At 41.5% G+C, this 26,491-nt stretch overlaps 2 protein-coding genes across 14 annotated transcripts in view; one reads left to right on the top strand and one right to left on the bottom strand.

Annotated features, from left to right (window-relative positions):
• Nucleotides 1-11,795, bottom strand: part of PEAK1 (pseudopodium enriched atypical kinase 1) — a 300,593-nt gene extending 288,798 nt beyond the window's left edge. For all 12 annotated transcript variants that reach the window (XM_074392604.1, XM_074392605.1, XM_074392607.1 and 9 more), the window contains exon 1: nt 11,618-11,795. The gene's annotated coding sequence lies outside the window, so the exon portion shown is untranslated. The remainder of the gene's footprint in view (nt 1-11,617) is intronic.
• Nucleotides 11,796-12,099: 304 nt separating this feature from the next.
• Nucleotides 12,100-26,491, top strand: part of HMG20A (high mobility group 20A) — a 71,695-nt gene continuing 57,303 nt past the window's right edge. The window contains exons 1-2 of one of the 2 annotated variants that reach the window (XM_074392617.1): nt 12,101-12,562; nt 17,319-17,416. The gene's annotated coding sequence lies outside the window, so the exon portion shown is untranslated. Of the gene's footprint in view, nt 12,563-17,318; nt 17,417-26,491 lie in introns of both variants that reach the window. The other variant, XM_010330831.3, reaches the window with a different exon arrangement.

The raw sequence follows: 26,491 nt of genomic DNA, 5'->3' as shown, positions 1-26,491 counted from the left end.
ATCATCTTTTATATTTAACACACACATGATACTATGCTTCAGGAACTATTTTAAGTACTTTCAAATATGAGCTCATTAAAAACTCTCTGAGATTGGTGCTATCATTTTCCCCATTTTACAGGTAATTAAATTAAGGCACCGAAAAAGAAAGTGGTTTTTCCAAGGTCACAAAACTAGTCAGTGATAGAGATGATACTCAACTCCAGACAGTCTGGGTCCCAAATCCATGATCTTAATCACAATGTTGCTTACTCTCAGAAAGTAATATGCTCATGAAAGTTCAGTGTTTGGCCGGGCGCGGTGGCTCAAGCCTGTAATCCCAGCACTTTGGGAGGCCGAGGCGGGTGGATCACGAGGTCGAGAGATCGGGACCATCCTGGTCAACATGGTGAAACCCCGTCTCTATTAAAAATACAAAAAACTAGCTGGGCGTGGTGGCGCGTGCCTGTAATCCCAGCTACTCAGGAGGCTGTGGCAGGAGAATTGCCTGAGCCCAGGAGGCGGAGGTTGCGGTGAGCCGAGATCGCGCCATTGCACTCCAGCCTGGGTAACAAGAGCGAAACTCCATCTCAAAAAAAAAAAAAAAGAAAGAAAGTTCAGTGTTTGACTTAAAGTTGAGCATTTAATAAAAATCTGCTCAACAAATAAAAGAAAAAAATGGGAGATAGCAAAAAGTAGAAAACCCATTATTCACCATCTCAACACATCATTATGAGTATACTGGCATACTTTCTGCCAGTGTTTTTTCTTGTTCACATAGGGATTTGTTTTAACACTCAGCATATGCAATTCTGAAAAAATTAAAAACCTTAACTTTAAGATACTAGTCTCTTAGCATTTTTAGAACAACAGTTAAAAACTGAACACTTGTATTTATGCATGACATATATTCTAATACACCTCACAACCCCATAAAGTAAGTACAAATATTATCCTTATTTTATAAATGAAGAAAGTGAAGCACAGTTAAGAAACTAAAGTCAAGTCACATGGCCAGAAAGTGGCTAAGCTAGGAATCAGATCCAGGCAGTGTGTGACTTCTGAACTATAATTCTTGACTATTCTTGGAGGGTAGGTTTATGAGCTACTTGAAAGACAGTGATCATGTTTCTTTTGGTTGAAACAGAGTTTCGCTCTTGTTGCCCAGGCTGGAGTGCAATGGCACAATCTTGGGTCACCACAACCTCCACCTCCCAAGTTCAAGCGATTATTCTGCCTCAGCCTCCCAAGCAGCTGGGATCATAGGCATGCACCACCAAGCGCAGCTAATTTTGTATTTTTAACATGGATGAGTTTTTTTCTCCCTGTTGGTCAGAGTGGTCTCGAATTCCCAACCTCAGGTGATCCGCTTGCCTCAGCCTCCCAAAGTGCTGGGATTACAGGCATGAGCCACTGCACCCCGCTGTAATCATGTTTTTACAGAGTGGTTTTATTTTTTTGGCTTGGCCTAAAATGAGGATGTTACCTTACAGATTTATTTTGTTTTGCACTAACTCTGACTTAAATAATACAAATTTTAAATATCGTAAGCATTCTTGAACAGGCTAAATAAATCTTCATGCCGTATTTTATAAGGGTCAAGTAGCTTATGAAAATCCTTCATTCAATAAACATTTGAATATACACTACTTGCTAGGAATTGTGCTAAGAAGACACAGTCTCCACTCAGCGCACAGGCTCTTTCCACTCAGCATATAAATATGCTCAGCCCTCTCACAATAAATACAACATACTGGTACATAAAAATGGATTAACAGCTTTGTCAGCTATTTGGAGGTAGAAATGAGAATTGAATCCTGCAATTATCTGCCCCCTATCCTACAAAGTAGATACACCTGTTATTTTTCTTGTAGTTCCTAAAGAGTGACTTGACACATAATTACTAGATAGGTGCTATTTGCCTTCCTCACGCCATGCCACCACCTCTTATCAGCTGGCAATAAAAGCCTACCTATTTTTAATGCAAAGGGGTTGAAATTAAAATGTTGTACTAAAACTATGGCTTACCAGGCTACATGTTTTAATTATTTTTAAAATTCTAAAATTGTTATTTTGGGTTTGACTTTAATAACCAGATGATAAATGTGAATGTCTAAGACCACATGTGAAAGAAGTGGTTTAAAAAAAAAAAAAAAAAATCTATATTCACAGAAGATGGTAAGGCCAACCCTGCTTGATTTACAGCCCTACCTGTATTTTCCATACAATCAAATGCTCCCAGACTGTATGCAGTCTGAAGTCAAATTCTATTGATTGTGAAAAGGTAGCAGAGAGCCAAAAATTAAAAAGCTGAGTGCAGTAGAAACACTCCTCCCCAGTTCACTGAGTGGCTTAATTGATAGCCAATGACTACAGGCACAATTACCAACCCAAGACCTTATAATGGAAAGGGAGCAAGAACAGAAACAACCTCTGAAACCAGGGTCAACATATGGAGAAACTTCTCCTGGTTGATAATTACTAGTGTGTACATGAAGCCTCGACAAGTTTGACTGACACATGCTTACATCAGTCTTTAAATATAACTGGCACATATATGAGTGCATAGTTTGTTATGTCCACGTTCTCTAACAAGCTTCATTAGTACTTTATAACTTTTTTTTTTTAAGAGACGGTCTTGCGATGTTACCCAGTCTAGAGTGTAGTGGTGCAATCACAGCTCACTGCAGCCTTGAACTCCTGGACTCAAGCGATCCTCCTGCCTCAACCACTTGAGTAGTTAAAACAGGCTGGCACACCCAACTAATTTTTTTTTTTTTTTTTTTTTTTTACTTTTTGTAAAGATGGGGAATGGGGGTGGGTCTCACTATATTGCCCAGGCTGGTCTTGAATTCCTGGCCTCAAGTGATCCTCCTGCCTCAGCCTCCAAAAGAGCAGGGATTACAGGCATGAGCCACCACACCCAGCTCCTAGTACATTATATCATTATCATTATCAGGTATGTGACCTTCTACTGCTATTGTCTTTTTAAGTCTGTAATTTGTTTCATCCTACACTATACATTTATGGAGGGAGTGATGTTAACCCCAAATACAACTTGGTATCTTGCAAATAATAGGTATTAAGTGTTTATTAATGATATGAAATCCATCCTATAATGGCACCTCAGCCCTTATCATTATGTAGAATTGCTCCTCCTTATCTCTCTGACTGGAATTCCCCATGGGCCAATCCTTAAACCTCTTCTCTTCTCTGGCTACCATCACTCCTCAGGAGATCTAATCTACACTGACAAGTCCCAAATGTAACCTGGAGCATTCTTCTCTGAACTCTAGATTCCTATGTTCAACTGCAGACTTGGTATTTCCATCAATTATCATGTCTATTAGACATCTCAAAAACTTACCAGTCTGGAACAGAACTCCTACACTCTCCCCAGAAATCTGCTCTGCACTGTCCTCAAGTCTTCCTCATCTCCATCAATGACAACTCTATCCTTCCAGTTGCTGAAGTCAAAACCCTTAGAGTGATCCATTACTCTTTTCTTTTCACATTCCACATTCAATCCATCAGTAAACCTATTTGTATCAAAACATATTCAGTTATAGGCACAGAAAATTAGTATGAGTGTATTTATATTTTAATATACAGAAATCAGATTTTTAAATAACCGTACGTGGCGACATGGATTAGTGTACATACGTGCATTTCCTATCTGTCCACTGATAAAGTTTAGGAGCAATGATACTCGATGGCAATGAGCACATCTAGCATCCAGGTCTTGGCTTCAAAATACCATCCTCCAATGAAAGGAACCAAGGCTCCCTGGATAAGTAATTGATTCTAGGGCTGGGACACGAAAATAAACAAGATGAACCTGAAGCATGAGGTAGTGCCAGAGAGTAAAGAAGTGTGCACATACATACACATAAAAAAATAGAAATATGCCAGAAAGTATACCTAAAAGAGCTCCCAGGGCCCAAAACTGGAATAATTTGGGCAGTAAAATAATAATAGCATTTAATTCTAATACTAAGAATGAAATAAATATCTATGGATTTGAATGGAAATAAATGATTAGATAGATGAGAAGGGACAACCCTTCCTTACAGAAGAATTCCAATTAATAAATGTAGAAAGAATGAGAAAAATTTTTAAAAAGTATCTTCAGAACCCGTAGCAATAATTGCTGCAGGCAAGATCTATTAATGAACGCTAAAATTAGTGAGCAGAAACAGGATACTGGCAAAGCCTCAAAGTAGCTCCCTCAAAATATTTTCCAATTACTGTGGCGGTTTTAATGCATGTCCACAAATTCCTTTATACTTCTCCCTCCAGGAAGCAAAGTTTAATTCCCATCCCCTTAAGTGTAGACTACACTTAGTAACCTGCTTCCAGTGCATGGACTATGGGAAGGGAAAAATATAACACAGTGGACAAACCTGGCAGAAACCCCCTTAACGGAGTGATCACAAGTGATAAATTACTCGATATTATGTACCTCCTGTATGAAATAATAAGGGCACTTCACCTCTATGGTACTCTCCCCCAAAATCCATAACCCCAATCTAATCATGAGAAAACATCAGCAAACCTAAATTGAGGAACATTCTACAAAATACCTGTGTCAAGGTTATAAAAGATAAGACCAAGAAACTGCCAAACATTGGAAGAGACAAAGAAGACAACTAAAGCAATGTAATATCATGATTTAGATAATAGAATGGAAAAAGGATATTAGGAAAACCTGGTAAAATATCTACGTCTGAAGTTTGGTTGAAGCATTGTACCAATACTAATTTCTTAGCTTGATAAATGTATCATGTTATGTAGGATGGTTATAGAGGAACCCAGGTGAAGAGTATACAGCAGCAGATTTTCCGTTTGGTTTTCTGAGATAGAGTCTTACTCTGTTGTCCAGACTGGGATGCAGTGGTGCAATAATGGCTCACTATAGCCTCTACCACCCAGGCTCAAGTGATCCTCTCACCTCAGCCTCCTAAGTAGCTGGGCCCACAGGCACGTGCCACCACACCCGGCTAATTTATTGTTTTTAGAGATGAGGTCTCCCTACATTGCCTAGGCTGGTCTGGAACTCCTAGACTCAGAAAATTTTCCCACTTCAGCCTCCCATAGCTCTGGGATTATAGGAATAAGCCACCACACCTGGCCTGCATATTCTTTCTTTCTTTTCTTTTATTTATTTTTGGAGACAGAGTCTTGCTCTGTCACTGAAGCTAGAGCACAGCAGTGCAATCACACAGTTCACTGCAGATTCGACCACCCAGGCTCAAGCAATCCTCCCACCTCAGTTTCCTGAGTATGTGGGACTACAGGTGTGCAACACCATGCCCAGCTAATTTTTTGTATTTTTTTTTTTTTGTAAGATGTGAGATTTCACCACGTTGCCCAGACTGATCTTGAAGTCCTGACCTCAACCCACCTTGGCCTCCCAAAGTGCTCAGATTACAGGCGTGAGCCACTATTTATGCCAAGCTCTATCACTGTATTTTCTATCTTATCCTCCAACTTGAAAACAACATGGTTTGGAGAAGAAAGAATGGGCTTTGAATCCCGGTTCCATCACTTGACAGTGTGTCTGAATATGTTATTTAACCTCTCTAATCCTCCGTTTCTTCATCTGAAGAAGAGTAAAGGAAAGAATATAAGGTAAATAACAACACTGCTGAGTTAGCATTAGGATCAGAATTAGGTATTAAAGTGTCTAGCATATAGGAGGTAATCCATAAATAGAAGCTATTATTATTGCTCTTCATTTGCTCTTCAGCTTCACGCTGACCTCTAGCATCTCATGCTCCTCATTTTCTCCCAATCAGATCACCTCCTTCAAGGTGTCCAGCTCATGATCCAAGGACTCCACAGTTCTTCAGTAGAGTTGCAACACTCGATTTCATTAATCCCCTCAACCAACTGTCCTTCAGGTATCTATACCAAACAGATATCTACAAAGCAGGGGATAACAACCTGGGCAGGATTTAAACCCGAGTTGTTCATCTTACAAACAAGGAGAGCAACAGTAACAATATGTAACTCATAAGGTTCTTGTGAGTATTAAATAGTTTCTTCAGACAGTCTCATCACTCACTGCTAGAGAAAAATCAACCATGGAAATTGGTACTGCTACAAATGTGAGGTCCACAATCTGGAATAAACAGGTTCTCAATGCTAATTAACAATCCTCCTTCAGTTTCCTAGTCATGTATCTGTCTACCTCTCTCTCCCTTACCTCCACCCCCATCCCCTCTAGCCACTCCCTTGGAAGCTGTTTCCAGTATGTATAAACTACAGACTGTCTTTTTTTTTTTTTTTTTTCCCATTCCTTTCACGGGGGTGGATTAATTTTACCTTACTTTGTTGTCTGTTTTTTAAGAGATAGAGGTCTCGTTATGTTGCCCAGGCTGGTTTTGAACTCCTGGTTCAAGTGATCCTCCTGCCTCAGCCTCCTGAGTAGATGGGACTACAGGAATATGCCGCAGCACCTGGCCTCACATACACTGCTTAAGATCCCCTATTCTACCATGTTCCCTTCACTCTTAGCAGATGATTAAAAATTACACAAGACAGGGTATCCACTCTTCCTTCCTGCCCTGTCGGTTATAAACTTATTGACACTGCCGTCCATCTCCTTCCTGTCCGCTCACTGAACAAGTGAGACTACCTTCTACTCAAGGGCAACTTCTCCACCTATGGCCTGGATCCCATTCCTTCCGATTACCTTCAAATCCTTGCCTCCATCCACCAGCCAGTCTCCTACCCCCATCGAACACACATATATACACCCTTCTTCAGTTTTTCCTCTCCACTGGCTCTTTCTCCAATCTTTCCAGGTTCACATTAAGCATGTCCAAGATTCTCTTTGTAAAAACGCAAACTTCTCTTCTCCTCCTACTTACAGACTCCTTTGGCTCCTCTGTTGAAAACATTGTATCCCTCTCAATTAGCTACACTTACAGTTGTCATTCACTTTTCAACACCCACCGCCATGCAATACAATGTAGCTGAGTGCTCTAGCTGAAGTTACAAAAGACAGCTTATCTTAATCACCAAGTCTCAGAGACTTTATTCAGTCTCCATCTTACTTGTCCTTTTAGAGGCAGGATACAGGGTTGATCACTCTTAGTCCTTGAAATATTCTCCCTCAGCTTCCATGACAAATCTGTTTCCTTTTTTCATCTTTGGTATGTCTGGCACAGATGGTTGGCTTCTCTTCAGCTGCTTGCCCAATCTACTCAGCAGATCACAACAGAAATGCAGGAATCATTCAAAATCTTCACTCTTGCTCAATTCTATCATCTAAACAGATTTATCCTGTCCCGTTAAAAACACTTCCTAAATCTCTCATATAGCCACTCCCTTTTTACTCTTCTTCATTTCTCACCAGGAGTAGCTTCCTAACTGGTCCTTGCTTCCAGTTTCGTTCCTCTCTAATTCAACATTCACTTCACTGTCTAAATGATGGGTCTAAAATACAAATCTGATTCTACCATAGCAAAGTTTAATTTTTCCCCCCACTAAATCCCCACAACCTTTGGAATTAAGTTAAAGTTCCTTCACCTGGTTCATAAGACAATCATTGATTTGGCTTATTACTTCATCCACCCCTGCTCTAAAGCTGTGCTGATGCTGTCCACTCACCTGGGGCTACATAGTATGTGAATGTAGTTGTCCAAACTGAGAGGTGCTATAACTGTAAACTATACAACAGATTCTAAAAACAACATAAAATTATGCACTGGATTCTGAAGACAGTATGAAATGGAAATGCCATATTTCAATATTATTTTTTATACTGAATGCATGTTAAAATGGTATTTTGATAAACTGAGTTAAATTACATTATCAAAATTAATTTCACTTTTTATTTTTTAAAATGTTACTAGAAAATTTTAAATTGTATGCATGACTTCTATTTGATAAACTGAGTTAAATTACATTATTAAAATTAATTTCACTTTTTATTTTTTAAAATGTTGTTACTAGAAAATTTTAAATTGTATGCATGACTTCTATTTGTGGCTTGTATTAAATTTCTGTAGGGCAGCACTAGTATAATATGTACTTTCCCTGTTTCTGGACCTAGTTAACTCTTACCTATTATTCAAGATTAGCTCAGGTAACACTCTACGATGCATTCTAGATACTCTTCCCCCATACCCCCAACTCTAAGTCAACTACCCCTCCTCTGTGCTTCCATCCATAGGAATGTGTGCACACCCCTGTCATATATGTGTGCACACCCCTGTCATACTATAATTATTGGTTATCACCTATCTTCTCTTCCTCAACTGTAAGCTCTTTGCAAAAAGGAATCTTACATTCTATAATACTCAGGTCCTACCTACCACCATGCCTGGCACTTAAAAGGTACTCAAGGCCAGGCTCGGTGGCTCACGCCTATAATCCCAACACTTTGGGAGGCAGATCATGAGGTCAAGAGAGTGAGATCATCCTGGCCAACATGGTGAATGAAACCCCATCTCTAACAAAAATACAAAAATTGGCCAGGCGCAGTGGCTGACACCTGTAATCCCAGCACTTTGTGAGGCTGAGGTGGGCAGATCACGAGGTCATAGATGGACACCATCCTGGCCAACATGGTGAAACCCAGTCTCTACTAAAAATATAAAAAATTAACTGGGCGTGGGGGGGCACACCTGTAGTCCCAGCTGCTCAGGAGGCTGAGGTAGGAGAATCGCTTGAACCCGGGAGGCGGAGGTTTCAGTGAGCCAAGTTTGCACCACTACACTCCAGCCTAGCAACTGAGTGGACTCCATTAAAAAAAAAAAAAAAAAAAAAAAATTAGCTGGGCGTGGTGGTGGGCACTTGTAGCCCCAGCTACACAAGAGACTGAGGCAAGAGAACTGCTTGAACCCAGGAGATGGAGGTTGCAGTAAGCCAAGATCGCACCACTGCACTCCAGTGTGGGTGACAGAGCGAGGCTCCACTTCAAAAAAAAAAAAAAAAAAAAAAAGTACTCAAACATTTGTCAAACAAATGTAAACTATGCCTGACCTGAAGGTTACTAGAATTTCTAGTTCCTGCAGGAAAACAAACCAGCCTTTAGGGAGCCTAAGCTGTACCAGGAGCTTTAGTAATGAAAGGACTGGGAAGGACAGTGTGTGTGTGTGTGTGTGTGTGTGTGTGTGTGTGTGTGTGTGTGTTTGGGGGGGTGGAGGGAAGGGGGGCAGGGGTGGAATCACAATAAAGAGATCAGCAAATGACAGAATAAAGCTCATCATACACATCTGCCTCTTACAGTGAAAACAGGAATTTGCAACATTGATATGGAGCCTTGAACTCACACTTGGCATGCCAGGGGCCACAGTTTGGTTCCTAAATTACTTAAACAACCCATCCAACAAAAGGGTAAGATTTGGCAGGTATCAACACAAACGGCTAGGGCCCAGCACCTGTTCCACTTCAACAGCACATCAGTACAGTTAAAAACAACAACAAATCTCTCTCATGAAGCAAATGCTAATCTCATGATGCTTCACCATGGAGCAATTTAGAAGAGTTATTATATGAAATGTGCCAAAGCATGAATTTATAGCGATGCTTATTTGCAAATATGGTTGGCATTGCTAGATGCTGAAAAACATATATGCAAATAAGCAAATAAAAGTTTTTAAGCTCTCAGACTTAAACATTTACATTACCATAAATGTACAAAGATAAATGTTTATATGAGTACACGTATAACGCATTCCAGGAACACATTTTTAAATGTGATTGTCAGGAAACAGTTATGAAGTGGCATCATTTCTTTATGGGCCTTCAGGGTAGACCCTTAAAAATGAATTTTGAATGTTAATAGGCTACAAACATTATTGTGGAAATTTCTGTATACTATCAACTGGATAAAGCGAATAGTTGCGGAAGCATAATAGTTCAAAGTGATCTTATCTTTTTCTTTCCCCAAAACACTTGTCTTCTAACTCTAGAACACAGCCTCACCTAAATTTTGGCCCCTAAACTGGGGTGGGGGTGAGGGGTAGTGAGAGAAGAGAAGGCACGCACATGAAAAAGCCTTAAAGAAAATAATTTGACTCTTTCCCCACATAATATAGTCATGTTAGAGACTCCAAAATAAAGACATGATAAAATATTTCCCTTTCTCTCTCTGACAGCAATGAAAAGGGTATGTTTGTTTTTTCACATAGTTTATGAGTTGGTCATACCCAAAACTCACTAGCAATGCTATTAATTCTATTTCCATTGTTAACTGTTCATCCCTGGACTGAGGCTACAGCCCTCATCTTTGAAGCCAAGTAACTGTACCATATCTGCCATTATAGTTTACTAAACAAGTCGCCAAAGAAAAGTCGGAAAGTAATTAGGGTCGTCAGTGAATTGAGCTATCTAGAAATGCTCTGAGATTACAGAAGCCATCATGAAATGAGTATCCAAGATTGCTCATGGAAAGTTTCACCCCTGTGGATAATTCGCGTTTTTCACTTCCACACTGCAGAGAGCAATATGGGTTCTCTGACTACACACATCACTACATCACTTCATTTATCTGAGGGGGAAAAAAAAGACGCTGTGGCTGAACAAAAATCAGTAGGTAGGCCCCAAAACGGAATCCTCAAGGCAATCCCAAATCAGGTGAAAAGCTGTTCACGTACATCATCTAATGACCTAAAAATAGTCTTTTACGTAAGTCTCTAAGTATTTAATTCAACGTATGATCTTACCACATTCAACAGAGGCAAATACATATATATGTGTATATATATATATATATATATATATATATATATATATTTATTTATTTTTGAATTAGCTTTTCTATAGCAAGGCCAATAAAGATGAAATCATAGTTTTCCTCTAACTCATCACTACCCGCTCAACGCCAGCCTCCCAATAACTCCATCCCACGGCCCTCAAATTCCTGAACTTGGATCTTTAAAAAACAAGGAATCGCAGAAAGTAACACGGCACAGGCCGAGGCGGGCGGGGGAGGAGGGTCCCCGGCGGTGCGCTCCGCCGTCCCCAGCGCAGCCGGAGGAGGAAGGCGCCGAAGCCGGCTCGCAGACGGACGGTGCCCGCGACGCGGGGGAGGCGGCGGGCGCGGGTCCCACGGCAGGTCCGCGCCGCGGGCGGAAGGAAAGTTGCGAGCACGGGCGCGTCCAAGGGCCGGGCGGAAGCGAGCCGGGCGGCCGGACCGCTCACCGCCCCCGCCGGCCGCACGTCCGCGGGCTCCGCCGCCGCAGCGCGCAGGGGGCCGCCCGGCTCCGTCCCGACGCTCGCGGGCGTGGGGCGCGCTGGCCGCGCGGACCCGGCAGCAGCCCGAGCAGCCCCGCCCGCCCCGGCCTCCCCGCCCCGGCTCCTCCGCGCCCCGCGGCCCCCCGCAGCCCCCCGGCCGCGCCCGCGGGCGTCCCTCGCGGCGGGTCCCAACTTTCCTGCCTCCCGGGGCCGCCGCCGAGGGAGGGGGCAGGGGCGGCGGGGGGCGGCGGCGGGGCCGGGGGTGGCCGGGGAGCGAGAGCCCGCGCCGGGCGGGACGCACCGGCCGCCAGAGCCCCGGCGGCGGCGCCACCCAGACCCCGCCCGGCCTCCCCCGGGTCGGCGCCCTCGCCCCGCGGCGACCGGGTCCCCCCGCCGGCGCGCGAGCGGAGCGGAACCCCGGGGACGGGCGCCGCCGGGCCGCCGTTACCTGAGGGGCGCGCGCGCCGCCGCGGCGACCACCATCGCCGTCCGTCCCGTCCCCGTCCTGGCGACCACGGCCGCCGCCGCCGCCGAGCCGCTCACACCGACTAACAACAACTAACTAACTCCTCGCCGCGGCCGCGTCCGCCGCGCGCCCGGCCCACCGGCCCGCCCGCCTCCTCCCGGCCCTCCGCGCGCCGCCCCTCCGCGCGCGCCCCCGCGCTCCTCCCGCCGCGCGCGCGCACGGGCCCCCGCGGCCTCCCGGGCCCCCCCTCGGCCCGGCGGGAGGAGTCGCCGCCAGGCCCCGCCCTCCCGCGGTCCCGCCTCCCGAGGACGAGGCCGAAAGGGAGCCTGATTGGCTGCGGAGGGCGGGGCCGAGGCCAGGGGCGGGCTGCCGAGACCTTGAGCCCGCGGGAGGGAAAACTGGGGTTCGACGAAGGGAAGTCTGGGCGCGTCTGGGCGTTAGAGCCCGCCGGGTCAGCCGTCATCGAATACGGACTATGTCTTCGGAGACGCTAGTATACAGTCGTGACCCGTTTCAGTCCCTCTGCTTTCTGCGGGCCTTCGCAATAAAAAACAAAAAAACTACATCTCCCAGAAACCTCCACGACAGTAAGGCTCACCTTGCGTAACCACGTAGTCCTTCGCCGCACTGGGGCAAAATAATCCCTCCATTTTTCGGAAGGTGCCGTGGGAAGTATTTCATTTTTCTCCTCACCGGAGCCATTGTAAACGTTATGCGGTGAGAGGAGGTCCCTGCGGGAAGGTGGTTAAGCGGTCAGGTAAAGAGAAGGAAAGGACACCAAAGTAAGGTGCTGCGGAAGAATTTTTGTCCAGCTGTGAGATGACGAGTGCGTGGAGCGAAGGCGATTGAGAGGGGCCGAGGGACTTGTCCTCTGTGCCAGCGGCTTTCTTTAGGCCCCGGGCCCCTTCCCGCCCCCGTCGTCAGCAGGTCAGTAAGCCAGGCGAGCTCGGGGTGGCCCCAGTCGAGATGCCCTTCACCCCTTGAAGAGCACCCCTCTTTCGGCGGGGGTCTTGGTTTGCCTTGGTCGGAGGCCGGCTGAATGGGGGCGCCTCAACTTCCGGTTGGGGGAGGGGAGGGAGGCCGTCCTGGGGGAGGGGGCGCCCTCACTTCCTGTGGGGGGGTGCGGCCATGGTTTGGGGGTGTCCAACCCGCTTCGAGTGCCGGTGAGGGCTGGAAAGGGCGGCGCGTGGTGCCGTTCGCGGAGCCCGAGTCGTGCGGCCCCGGGGCCGTGTGCGCCGTGAAGTCGGGTCCTTCCGAGCGCGGCGAGCGCCGACCTGCAGCCGGGACGTCCGCGCCGCTCTCCGCGCGGCGGAGGGAGCCTGTCCGCCCGCGCGGAACGGCCTCTGCCTGCCCCGGAGCGTTCCGGAGCCCGGGTTCGAGTTCTCTGCCCGCCTCTGCGGGACGGCCTGTGCTGTGTGGCCGACGAATTGCCCGTTGTGCAGCCGTCCAGCCTCGGCGGGGTGACGTGCGGGGCCTGCACGTGCAGCGGGAGACCCAGCTGCTCTTTTTTTAACGAGATGACTTGTTAGTTAGGGGACTGAATGCTTTACGTGAAGTCTGGGGCGTTTTCATTAGCAGAATGAAAGTATCACACCGAGGGACTCAAATGCGACGTTACCTTCACTGATAAAATTGACACCTTAAATTCTGCGGCCTGCTGATTTGGGGCTGTCGCCTGTTGATTTGCCCGGTGCCTGAGAACACCTTCCTCAGCCTTAAAAAATTCTTTTTCTTTTTCTTTTTCTTTCTTTTTCTTTCTTTCCTTCTTTCCTTCCTTCTTGCCTTCTTTCCTTCTTTTCTTTGCTTTTCTTTCTTTTCTTTTCTTTTGACAGTTTTGCTCTTGTTACCCAGGCTGGAGTGCAGGCTCACCGCAACCTCTGCCTCCCGGATTCAAGTAATACTCCTGCCTCAGCCTCCTGAGTAGTTGGGATTACAGGCGCCCGCCACCACTCCCGGCTAATTTTTTTGTATTTTTAGTACAGATGGGGTTCAACCACGTTGGCCAGGTTGGTCTTGAGCTTCTGACCTCAGGTGATCTGCCCGCCTCAGCCTACCAAAGTGCTGGGACTGCCTAAAAATTCTTATGTGTAGTTCACACGTAACTTTTGTGAAAGTTGAAAGTTGTGTTTTACTCCATTTTCCTCCTTTGTAATTTAATTCCTCACTGATTTTTAAATGACATCTATCCTGTTTGTTTGTTTGTTTGTTTGTTTTGTTTTGTTTTGAGAGGGAGTTTCGCTCTTGTTACCCAGGCTGGAGTGCCATGGCGCGATCTCGGCTCACCGCAACCTCCACCTCCTGAGTTTAGGCAATTCTCCTGCCTCAGCCTCCTGAGTAGCTGGGATTACAGACACGCACCACCATGCCCAGCTAATTTTTTGTATTTTTAGTAGAGACGCGGTTTCACCATGTTGACCAGGATGGTCTCGATCTCTTGACCTCATGATCCACCCGCCTCGGCCTCCCAAAGCGCTGGGATTACAGGCGTGAGCCACCGCACCCAGCCCTCTGTTTTGTTGTTTTTTTTAAGACGGAGTTTCGCTTTTGTTGCGGAGGCTGGAGTGCAATGGGGTTATCTCGGCCCACTGCAACCTCTGCCTCCTGGGTTCGAGTGATTCTCCTGCCTCAGCCTCCCAAGTAGCTGGGATTACAGGCATGCACTACCATGCCCGGCTAATTTTGAAATTTTAGTAGAGACGGGGTTTCTCCATGTTAGTCAGGGCGGTCTCTAACTCTGGACCTTAGGTGACCTGGCCTCCTAGGCCTCCCATAGTGCTGCGATTACAGACCTGATCCGCCGCGCCCAGCCCAGTATCTGTTCTTTGTGGTTTTAAAGTATGGCGCAAGGGTCATGAGACTCAACTCAGATTCTAAAGAGGCAAAAGTTGGCTCACAAAGGACAAAAGATCAATAAGAACTTTCTGGCTTTCAATATCTCACTTTTTAAAAAAAGGAAACTATATGTGAGGTGATAATAAACACTCAATAATTTTGATTCCTTGGCTTCTGTTGTCTCAATTACTACTTTGAGGGATGTGTGTCTGTGTACTGAAGGAATCAGTTTGAAGCTTACTTTGTCAAATTTGAATAATGTTAGTAATTTTAGAATATACATCAGTGAACCTAGAGAACTGTATCGTCTTTGGAGAATTTTTGAAATAATAAGGCCTGTGTACTTTTTCTTTGGAGATTGTACTTAATCTAGCCTCAGAATCTGCAATTATTTTAATTCTATAATAGTTCTTTTAAAAAGCTTTTGGTTTAGAGTTCATTAGAAAATGTGTTTTAAACCAAATATTACAGTAAAGGAAAAAACACAGGTTTTAACCTTCTGTGGTCACTTTTTAAAAAAAGTCTGAGACCTTAAAATCAAGTATGATTTATATTTTGGAAGACCACACAATTGCTGCAGTAGTTGATTGAAAAAGCAAGACAAAACATTGTCTATGTAGTTATTAATAGGTTAGGAACATGTAGACTGCCCCAAGTAAGTATTAATTGCTTAAAGAAAAATTGGACCAAGCACAGCACGGTGGCTCATGCCTGTAATCCCAGCACTTTGGGAGGCCAAGGCAGGCTGATTGCCTGAGCTCAGGAGTTCGAGGACAGCCTTGGCAACACAGTGAAACCCCGTCTTGACTAGAATACAAAAAAATTAGCCAGGCATGGTGGCATGCACCTGTAGTCCCAGCCACTTGGGAGGCTGAGACAGAATTGCTTGAATCTGAGAGGCGGAGGTTGCAGTGAGCCGAGATGGTGCCACTGCACTCCAGCCTGGGCAGCAGAGCTAGACTCCATCTCAAAAAAAAAAAGAAAAGAAAAGAAAAAGTGTTCACTATCTTCTATGTTAATATAATATAGAAGAAAATATAATATGGTCACCCTGATAAATGAAACTATAGTGTCAAGAATTATTGAAGTATGGAAAGATTGTAGAACCGAATGAAAAAAATAGAGACTTATCATGTTAAAATACTGATTGAGATAGAGTAATATTGCCTTTTGGAAACTGTCTTTATTAAATTGGTCTTTATGATATTCCAAGAAATACAGTATAATAGAAATAAGAAAAATTGCTGCAGCCGAAAGACTTGAGCAGCTTGAAGAACTGTCTGTTTAGAAGAAAGCAGTATATAAAGTACATATCTGAAAGAAGGTATTTTGTGATAAGTGGCAGTTATTCATTGGTTCCATCAAAGAAGAAACATTAGAAAAGCTTGTGAAAAATAGGGAAAGTATATCGAGCCTGGCTTTTTTGTTTGTTTGTTTGTTTTTTAATGTTTCTTTGGAAAGACTTGCTGTCCTCCAAGGTTTTTGGTTTTGTTTTTGCTTCTTTTCCTTAATGCCCTTTGTACAATTTTCTTTGCATGTTTAACAGAAATATAGTATCAAATTTTTTAAAATTAAGATTTTTGTACAGGTACTGTTTGCTACTTCAAGTTAGTGAATTTCATTCCGTTACTTGCCATCTGTATAATAATGAAATTGTCAAATTTTTTTCAAGCACTTAGATCATATAATCATTTTCTTTTTCAAAGACAGTAATTGGATACACTGCTCACAGCAGCTTGAAATATTAAAACCATAGGTCACAATTCTGGATTCCATCTGACTGAAATTCGATTGTTCACAGAGATGTTATACATAATGCAGAAGTGTCTTTTCATTCTTTCATCTGCTTTTCTATGTAAAATCAGGCTAATGTTTTGCAACTATTGCTTTTGTTTGTTGTTTTGGTGGTGATTTGTTTTTGTTGTTGTTTTTGCCATGGGGTTGAGGACTAAAGGAAGTATCTTAAGAACTTGAGTGGTTTTTCAGCTTCATTGCTTTGCTGTCTTTATTTCAGAGCAATGAAGCTCTAAAATATTCAAGGATATTCAAATGAGAATACCCCAATGTGACTTTTCATTATTTCAGCAAAAGTTTAGAGTACTGTGTGCCAGTCACTGTTCTCAGGACTTTGAATACAGTAAATACAGCCAAATGTTGATATTCTCTTGTAGCTTACTCTCTAGTTTACAAATTAAAACTGGAATTTTGCTCTTTTGGTATTCCTAAATAAGATCTGTGTTATGATCCTTGTTCAAACTGGGTCAAGAAGCAGCCCTAAACTTGATCTCTTCTGGTCTTAATCTTTAAGGCATTCTAAACCCAGATTTGAATTGTCAGACTAATTTTTCTCCGGATCGTAGAAGCCCCTGTGTTAAATATTCTGCCCCTTTCGCTGAAATACGTATCATGATCCTACCACTCTAGCTTCCTTTGTATCGAGAAAACAAACAAGAATGAACAATAGGGAACATACAGGATCAGATAGACCCAAATTCAGCACTGGTCTACCAGCTGAGCTTACTAGCTTGGTAACCACGAGCAATTTATTTGACCTCCCGAAGCCTCGGTTTTCCTAAATCCAAATGGGGTTGTTTGGTGGAACCAGAATGTTCTATGTAAATCTCCTGGTCCAATGCCTGGTGCTAGAAGCTTCATTAATGCAATTATCTTTTCCCCAGTGTTGCTTCTGCTATCCTGGCTGTTGTGATTTGCCCACATGTCTGTTTAAGCTTTACCTTTTCTCCCACAGTACGGGATGCAGTGGCAGACTGATTGAGCCTCAGCCTTGGGCCCCTGTCAGCGTGCCCATGTAGTTGTCAAGATTTAATTTTTTTTTTCCTTTTCCTTGTAGGAAGGAGAAATCACTAATTTCCATGATTAGAAGATATAGAAAATAGAAAAGTTTCAAGAAAAGATTAAGGAATCTTAATCTTGGCACAGATCACCAAGGTAATTTGAATTGTTATAGGCAGACTTTCAACTAATTCTCCTAAACCTATTTAAATACTAAGCCCAACAATGAAGACCTTTCACACTGTAATCATACCCCTTATTTCCCATCTATACATCCAAACAGGATAGCCTCTGGGAAAAAAAAAAAAAATATATATATATATATATATGTTTATTTTAAAATTATACATATATTTATGTATTTTAAAATATATGCATTTACATATTTTTTTAAATTTTATATATATATATGTGTGTGTGTGTGTGTGTGTATATATGCTGTACCCAGCGTTAGTATCTTTGCTCATGCTGTCCTCTTCCTGAAACACTCTTTTTTCCTAGGAATTCCCGTCTATCAACATGCCACCTTCTTTCAGGTCGTTTCTCAAGTACCACCTTTAATAAGTATTTTCTGATATCCCTCCTCTTCCACTCTCTCCCAAACTATGCATGTTCAGTCCATTAACTTTCTGGAGCATTATACCTTTCTTATAGCATTTACTTTCCAGTGCTCCTCTTGTTTGTTTTTACTGTCATTATTGTTGTATGTAGAGTTTATGTCTTCCTATAAAAGGCTGCAGACTATATCTTATTCCTGTCTGTGCTGTCATACCTGGCACAAGACCATTCACATCATAGGTATTCAGTAAATATTTGTGGAGGTAAGCTGGCTCTTGGAGTATGATGAAACTAATCAGTAACTTTTATCCATGATTACACCCAGCATCAGCACAATGGCTACCATACATTAGACACTCAAATATCTATAAAATAAAACAGCGAATAGTAAGGCATCATTCTCTCATTTGGGAGCTTCTCAGGGTGTCAGATAAGCATATATTGAGCACCCATTATATAATTGGAGCTATGAGAACTGAGAACTCTGCTCCTGAATTTAGTTGGAAAAAAAGTAAATTGTTATTAATTTCTGCTGACTTTGAAGATGGTAGATGTTTGAGTAGGGATGGCATGGAGAGCTCAGCATAGAGTTGTGTGCATTGTGAGAGATATCCTCCACTACCTGAACGCAGAAATCAAATAGATTTTGATATCAAGTATTTGGACACTTAACTTGTATTTCCACTTCTAGATATGTACCCAAGAGAACTGAAAACATGTTCACACAAAAACTTGCACACAAATATTTATAGCAGGCTTATTTGTAAAAGGCAAACTCAAATGTCCACTCATTATTGGATGACTAAACAAAATGTGATAGAGCCATACAGTGGAATGTTATTCAGCAACAAAAAGAAAACTAGCAATACCTGCTGTAACATGGATAAAACTTGAAAATATTGAAGTGAAAGAAGCCACACGCAAAAGGTGACATTTGTGTGATTCCGTTTATTTGAGATGTCTAGATTAGGAAAAACTAATAGAGACAGAAAGTACATTAGTAGATGGGAATGGGAATGACTGCTTTGGAAGAGATGAAAATGCGCTGGAATTAGATAGTGGTAGTGGCTGCATAACCTTATAGACTAAAATGTCTTGTATACTAATATGCAGTTGACATCTGAACAATGAGGAGGTTGGGGGTACTAACCCCTGTGTTGTCGAAAATCCATGAATAACTTTTGACTCCCTCAAAAATTAGCTACTTAAATAGACTGCTGTTGACTGGAAGCCCTACCAATAGCATGAATAGTTGATTAACACATGTTTTGTATGTTACACGTGCTGTGTACTATATTCTTACAATAAAATAAGCTAGAGAAAAAATGTTATTAAGAAAATCATAAGGAAGAAAAAATATGTTTACTATTTTTTGTTCATTAAGTAGAAGTGGATTATCATAAAGATATTCATCTTTGTTGTCTTTACATTGAGTAGGCTGAGAAGGAGAAAGAGGAAAGGTTGGTCTTACTGCCTCAGGTGGCGGAGGCCAGCGAAAATCAGCATCTAAGTGGACTCAGGCAGTTCAGCCCATGTTGTTCAAGGGTCAACCGAATTGTACACTAAAGGGGTCAGTTTCATGGTATGTGACTTATATCTAAAAAGAAAGAGAGAGATACTTAGACTTGAAGAGTGGAGAATTTTGAATGGGGCCAAAAGAAAGAAGCAATAGGTGTGAAAGCAAGGAAATGATTATTCTTTCTCAGATCCTAGCGAGAAATATAAGCAGCTAGGTACAGGGCTAAAGGTATGTTAAGGGTCAGGTGAGGATGGATATGAGGATAGTTTCTGGCTTTTTGTCTTAATGTAGAAGGGGTTGAGATAAATGCTTAGACTACAAAGTTATTAACAAAGGAGAAAGGCATCTTATGACCTTGAAGGAAGCTTCAGATTTCTTCTTGATTAGGTCACAGGTGTGGTATATGGTCTTTTTGGTTTCTGTGTTATGGTCAGGTGAGTTTAGAGAGCGAAAGTATTCTAAGGTAAGGAATCTAGTAGCAATCAAAACAAAGTTACTGGGAAAGACGGGCGAACAGAGACTATACAAAGATGTTAGAATTTGCTTCTAAATCTCTCCCCAGATAATGAAAATAGATAAATCTTAATGAGAAGGAACCAAGGGCAGTGATTTGGAGAAGTCAGTACGGATAAAGGTATTTGAAGAAATATTTGAGTGCCTTTTATGTGCCAGGCACTATTAAATAAAACTATAGCTATTTTCCTTATTTGACTTTTTTTCTGAAGATAAAATCTTATGAGTGTGATTAGTGCTTATATGAGCATTGGTATTTTATAGTTCTAGATATGATAACCTACATTTCCCTAAAAGATCGTACTGATTTTTTATGATACCAGTAATGTATAAGGATGTTGTTTTCACCACAATTTTGCCAACAGAACTTTTTGGCTAATTGAACAGGCATGAAATTATTCTTGTTTGTGTTTGCATACCATGGAACCTGCATCTGTTGGAATATGAAGGAATTCAGGCCCCTTATATGTGTTCCTCCATGTGGCTTCTTTAAAGGATATGGATTTTTGAGGACCCTAGAAATCAAAATTCTCTTAATTTTATTCAGCTAAAAAAATACTTTTATTCAGTGCTGCTGTCCTTATTTTCTTAATAATATTCACATTTAGACCATACCGAGCCATAATTCCAATTCCCACTTAACAAACATTTTTTTAGTAATATACTAGGCACTACATATTATCTTAATTCTAACAATTTGGCATTTGTCCGTATGGGAAAAATGAGATTTAGAGAGATCAGGTCACTTACCCAAAAATCACTTAACCAGTAAGTGGCAGAGGCAGGATTTGGATGCAGATCCTCTCAAGCCAGTGATTATTCTCATACTCTATGATCTCTCAGTGTCACCACTAAAATTTGCTGGAAGATAATGGAAATTGGTCTAAATAAATCTGAACTGGAACTTGGACAATCAAGCACTGACTTACTTGTGTACATAAGCATTTAGCAGATATATTATTTATTGTTTTGTTTTGTTTTCACTGGGGAGGCTATAGTACCTAAAGAGTGAAAAATCTCGGTCTAGTTAAACCCACATTTTCAAGGCCTTCTGTGTTCTCCCTGATGATCAGGTACGTACTACCCCAAAATCTGTGATGGTAACGAAGGAGGAGGGAGGCAGTGGAAGCAAAGCGACTGCCTCTGGGTATACACAGTAAGATTTATGTGATTGTAGAAAGAGCAGGCGAATGGCTTGGCCTTCAGAGAATCCCACAAAGTAACCTTTTAAAATAGTAACTTAAAGTCTGACATAAGATTCCTAACAGGATATTCACGACAAGATAAGATATTCAAAGCATAGCATGTAAGATATTCAAAGCATAACATCAAAAGGGGAGAGATTCGCTCATTTTTATTCAAGTATGGTATACTCACAAAACAAATTTAATATCAGGAATATAAAATAAGAGATACCATGTTCCAGTTCTGGCTTTAGTCAGATATCATAAAATTTAATCCCAATTTATAAGTAAAGCAATTCAAGGCCCAAGATTACACACCAAATAAGTGGACTCTGGGCCGGTGCAGTGGCTTCTATAATCCCACCGTTTTGGGAAACCAAGGCAAAACGATTACCTTAGCCCAGGAGTTTGATACCAGCTTGGGCAAAACAGTGAGATGCTGTGTCTACAAAAAGTAAAAAATAGCCAGGCATAGTGGTACATACATGTGGTCACAGTTACTCAGCAGGCTAAGGCCAGAGGATCACTTAAGGCTAGGAGTCCAGGGCTGTGAGCTGTCATCGAGCCTCTACACTCCAACCTGGGTGACAGAGCAAGACTCTGTCTCAAAAAAAAAGGAGCGGGGGTACCTCTAGAACATAGGCCTTTAATCTGTGTGGTGGTTTTGTCATTTATATGTATAATTTTTAAATAATTTAATATGTTGGCCAGACACAGTGGCTCACATCTATAATCTCAACACTTTGGGAGGCTGAGACGGGAGGATTGCTTCAGGCCAGGACTTTGAGACTAACCTAGGCAACATAGCAAGACCCCATCTCTGTTAAACCAAGTAATAGTAATTTATTATGAGTTTGTTTTGTTTTGTTTTGTTCTTGAGACAGAGTCTTGCTGTGTCTCCCAGGCTGAAGTGCAGTGGTGCTAGCGGGCTCATGCAGTTCTCCTGCCTTAGCTTCCCGAGTGAGTAGCTGGGATTACAGGTGCTTGCCTGCTTCAAAAGAAATGGTATCTAGCACTCTATTTTTTTCTTTTCCAGCCTCAAAATTCATATCTCCTTCCCTCCCCCCCATCCACATGTCCTTCATTCCTCACCCCATAGCTTTAATTCCTATTCTCTTGAAACAAACCTTTATTTTTGTTGCTGGTAGCATAATGGTTACCATAACTTTTTGGCTTAATAATACTATCAGTTATATCAACAAATAATAAAATGTTCATACTCTTGAGCCACTAATTCCACATATAGACTTTATTCTGAAGAAATATTTTAAATAAGAAAAATAGTTAAAGGCACAAAATGTTCGTAGCACTGATATCTATACTGTCAAAAAAAATTGGCCGGGCACGGTGGCTCAAGCCTGTAATCCCAGCACTTTGGGAGGCCGAGGCGGGTGGATCACAAGGTCAAGAGATCGAGACCATCTTGGTCAACATGGTGAAACCCCGTCTCTACTAAAAATACAAAAAAAAATAGCTGGGCATGGTGGTGCGTGCCTGTAATCCCAGCTACTCAGGAGGCTGAGGCAGGAGAATTGCCTGAACCCAGGAGGCGGAGGTTGCGGTGAGCCGAGATCGCGCCATTGCACTCCAGCCTGGGTAACAAGAGTGAAACTCCGTCTCAAAAAAAAAAAAATTAAAACCTTCTAAATATTCAACAATATTATAATGCTTAAGCAAATTATTGCCTATCTACTCAGTGGGCTGTAAGACATTCATTTTTCACAATAGCGTCTTTAAGAATACATTGAAAGGATATTGTAAGAATTTTTTGCAAAAATGAAAAGGAGAAACATAAATCAGAAGAAAACAAAGTCAAAAAACTAATGTGATTGGTGTCTATTTCTGAAGCATTTTTATTTTCTATATAATAATAATTTACATTTATTGACCACTTACTAGTGTCAGGAACAATACTCAAGCAACACTATAGAAGCGGTATTGTGTAGTTGCTGAAAACTAGTGATCAGAAGTCAGATCTTAGCTTCATCACTTACTAATATGTGATCTTGAAAAGGAAATGGAAGAGAACTGTGTCTACATTAAATTATTAAATCTATTTAAAATATTTGGCACATAGCAAACCCTCAGTAAGAATGTTTTTATCAGACATTTTATAAATATGTCTCATTTAATCTTCACATCCTCACAATAACCTCATTAGAGAGTGTTATGTCCATTTTACATGAAAGAAAATTGAAACTCCAAATGTTTAAATACTGTAGGTTAAATAACTTGCCAAATCACTTAACTAATAAGCGATAGGGTTTTGAGTCAGAGCCCAAGCTGTGATTTCCACTTGACTCTTGAGAGGTAAGGTTGCTACAGACTAATGCTTTTGCTAAAAACAGGAAAGACGAGGTTTAAAAAGAAAAGTGAAGGCATCAGAGACCTGCTGAGGCATCCAGGACTTAAGAAGCCACCATCACAGATCCAAAGGGGCATCAGAGAAGCGGGCTGGTGTTCCATGCTTCTCTTTTTTCTTAGGAGTTTGCTAATCCATAGAGCATGACAAGTTGCTATGAAACTTAGCAGAGGGTTTCTTGTAAAAGCAGAGAAGCTGATATTTTTATGGGGCTGAGCAGACAAAAACTGGATTTTAGAGATCCGCAGGTAGCTAATACCCGGGTCAGGATCCCTAGAGAAGGATGGCACCAAGAAAGTATTTTTTAAAACTTGTTTTCCCCTCACAGTGTTTGCAACGCAGGGTCTAGACCTGTAAGAAAATTAACTTGCATAGCTTTAAGCCAGGAGTTTTAGGTAACTTGTTACGGCAACAATATGAAACAATTACAGAGACATGGAGAAATGGTGAAGTCATTGGAGAGAAAGTTAGAAGCAGTAATATTTTAAGAGACAGTGATTGAGAATTTTCCAAAACCAATGACAAATATCAAGCCGTGGATTTGAAAAGTGCAGGAAACCCCAAGCAAAATAAATACAAAGAGTACCACACTTTCATATTTTATAGTAAAAGTAAAACTGCTGAAAGTAACCAAAGAAGAAAAGATACATTGTCTTCTTTTCTTTTCTTTTTTTTTTTTTTTTTTTTTTTTTGAGACGGAGTTTCGCTCTTGTTACCCAGGCTGGAGTGCAATGGCGCGATCTCGGCTCACCGCAACCTCCGCCTCCTGGGTTCAGGCAATTCTCCTGCCTCAGCCTCCTGAGTAGCTGGGATTACAGGCACGTGCCACCATGCCCAGCTAATTTTTTGTATTTTTAGTAGAGACAAGATTTCACCATGTTGACCAGGATGGTCTCAATCTCTTGACCTCGTAATCCACCCACCTCGGCCTCCCAAAGTGCTGAGATTACAGGCTTGAGCCACTGTGCCCGGCAAGATACATTATTTTCAAAGGAACTCACATCTGACTTATGAAAAGAAATAATAGGAGCCAGAAAACAGTACAATGATAGATATATATAGATAGATAGATATAGATATACCAAGTAGGTAAAAGCAATATAGATAGATAGATATAGATATATATCTATCTTAGCAGAGGGTTATATATCTATATCTATTTATTTATATATATATTGCTTTTACCTACTTGGTTTATTTATTTACTTTTCTTTTTTCTTTTTTTTTTCGTTTTTTTTTGAGACAGAGTCTCGCTCTGTCACCCAGGCAGGAGTGCAGTGGCACAATCTCAGCTCACTACAACCTCTGCCTCCTTGGTTCAAGTGATTCTCCTATCTCAGCCTTCCGAGTAGCTGGGTTTACAGGCGTGTGCCACCATGCCCAGCATATTTTTGTATTTTTAGTAGAGACAGGGTTTCACTATGTTGGCCAGGCTGGTCTTGTACTCCTGACCTCAGGTGATCTACCTACCTCAGCCTTCCAAAGTGCTAGTATTACAGGCATGAGCCACCACACCTGGCTGCTTTTTTTTTTTTTCAGTTGGCAAAAATTATATATATTTATCATGGACAGCATGATGTTTTGAAATATGCATACATTGTGGAATTGCTAAATTGAGCAAATTAACACAATTTATGTGGTCAGAACACTGAACATCTACTCTCAGCAATTTTCAAGAATATAATAATAAATCGCTATTAACTATAGTCAACATGTTGTACAGTAGATATCTCAAGCGTATTCCTCCTATCAAACTGAAATTTTGTGTCCTTTGACCAACATCTTCCCAGCCCCACCCCACCCCTGGTAACTACCATTCTACTCTCTACTTCCATGAATTCGGGTTTTCTAGATTCCACATATGAGATCATGTGTTATTTGTCAGTGCCAGGCTAATTTCACTTAACAGATATGCCCTCCAGGTTCATTCATTTTGTTGCAAATAACAGGATTTCCTCCTTTTTTTTAAAAAAAAAAAAAAGCTGAGTAGTATTCCATTGTGTATATATACCACATTTTCTGTGTTCATCTGTTAATGGATACTGAGGCTGATTCCATATGTTGGCTATTGTGAATAATGTGACAATAACCCTGAGAGTGCAGATATCTTTTCAACATAGTGATTTCATTTCCTTTCGATATATTCTCAGAGAATGCAACCTTTAAGGTAATTAAAGAAAATAACTGCCAATCTAGAATGACGATGGCAATTAGAATGCATTTTCAGCAGAATGATAATGAAAATATGTGTGAATCAGTTAAAGCCATACTCAGTGAAAAATTTACAGCCTAAAATGCATATATTAGAAAAAGGTAAAAGAATTAGTTATCTAAATACCCATCAAGGTAGGAGAACAGCAAATTAAACCTGAAGTAAGTAGAATAATGGAAATAATAAAAAATAGAAATTAATTAAACAGGAAACAAATTGTCAGTAGGAAATAATAAGACCAAAGGTTGGTTCTTTGAAAAGATTAGTAAAATGTGTAGATCTCTAGCAATATCGATAAAGAAAAAAATAACATAAATTGCCAATATCAGGAATGAAAAGGAAACATTTCTTTACAGATTTTATAGATGTCCAAAAAGTAGAGATATTGTGAAAAAATTTATATAGACAAATTTGAAATTTTAGATGAAATGGACAAATTGTTAAACACACTTTATTAAAATTGTTGTATAAAAAAATTGACGTGAAGAAATAGAGTATCTGAACACTTTTTATCTATTAAATAAATCAAATTCATCATTTAAAATTTTAGCTGGTCTTGGTGGCTCATTCCTGTAACATCAGCACTTTGGGAGGCCAAGGCTAGAGAATTATTTAAGGCCAGAAGTTCAAGATCCTGTCTCTACAAGAAAATTTTTTAAGAATTAATCAGGCATGGTGGCATGCAACTATAGTCCTAGTTACTCAGAAGGTAAGAGGATTGCTTAAGCCTGTGAATTCGAGGTTACAGTGGGCTGTGATTGTGCCACTGCTCTCCAGCCTAGGTGACAGAGTGGGACTCTGTCTCTTAAAAAAAATTTTTTTTTTTTTTACAAAGAAAACCAGAAATCAGGTCTACATGACTTCACTGGTGAATTTTTACAAA

This window comes from Saimiri boliviensis, chromosome 2 (genome assembly GCF_048565385.1).
Source record: "Saimiri boliviensis isolate mSaiBol1 chromosome 2, mSaiBol1.pri, whole genome shotgun sequence".
Lineage (NCBI taxonomy): Eukaryota > Metazoa > Chordata > Mammalia > Primates > Cebidae > Saimiri > Saimiri boliviensis.
The sequence above is the reverse complement of the archived record's forward strand: the minus strand, read 5'-3'. Positions and strand labels throughout refer to the sequence as shown.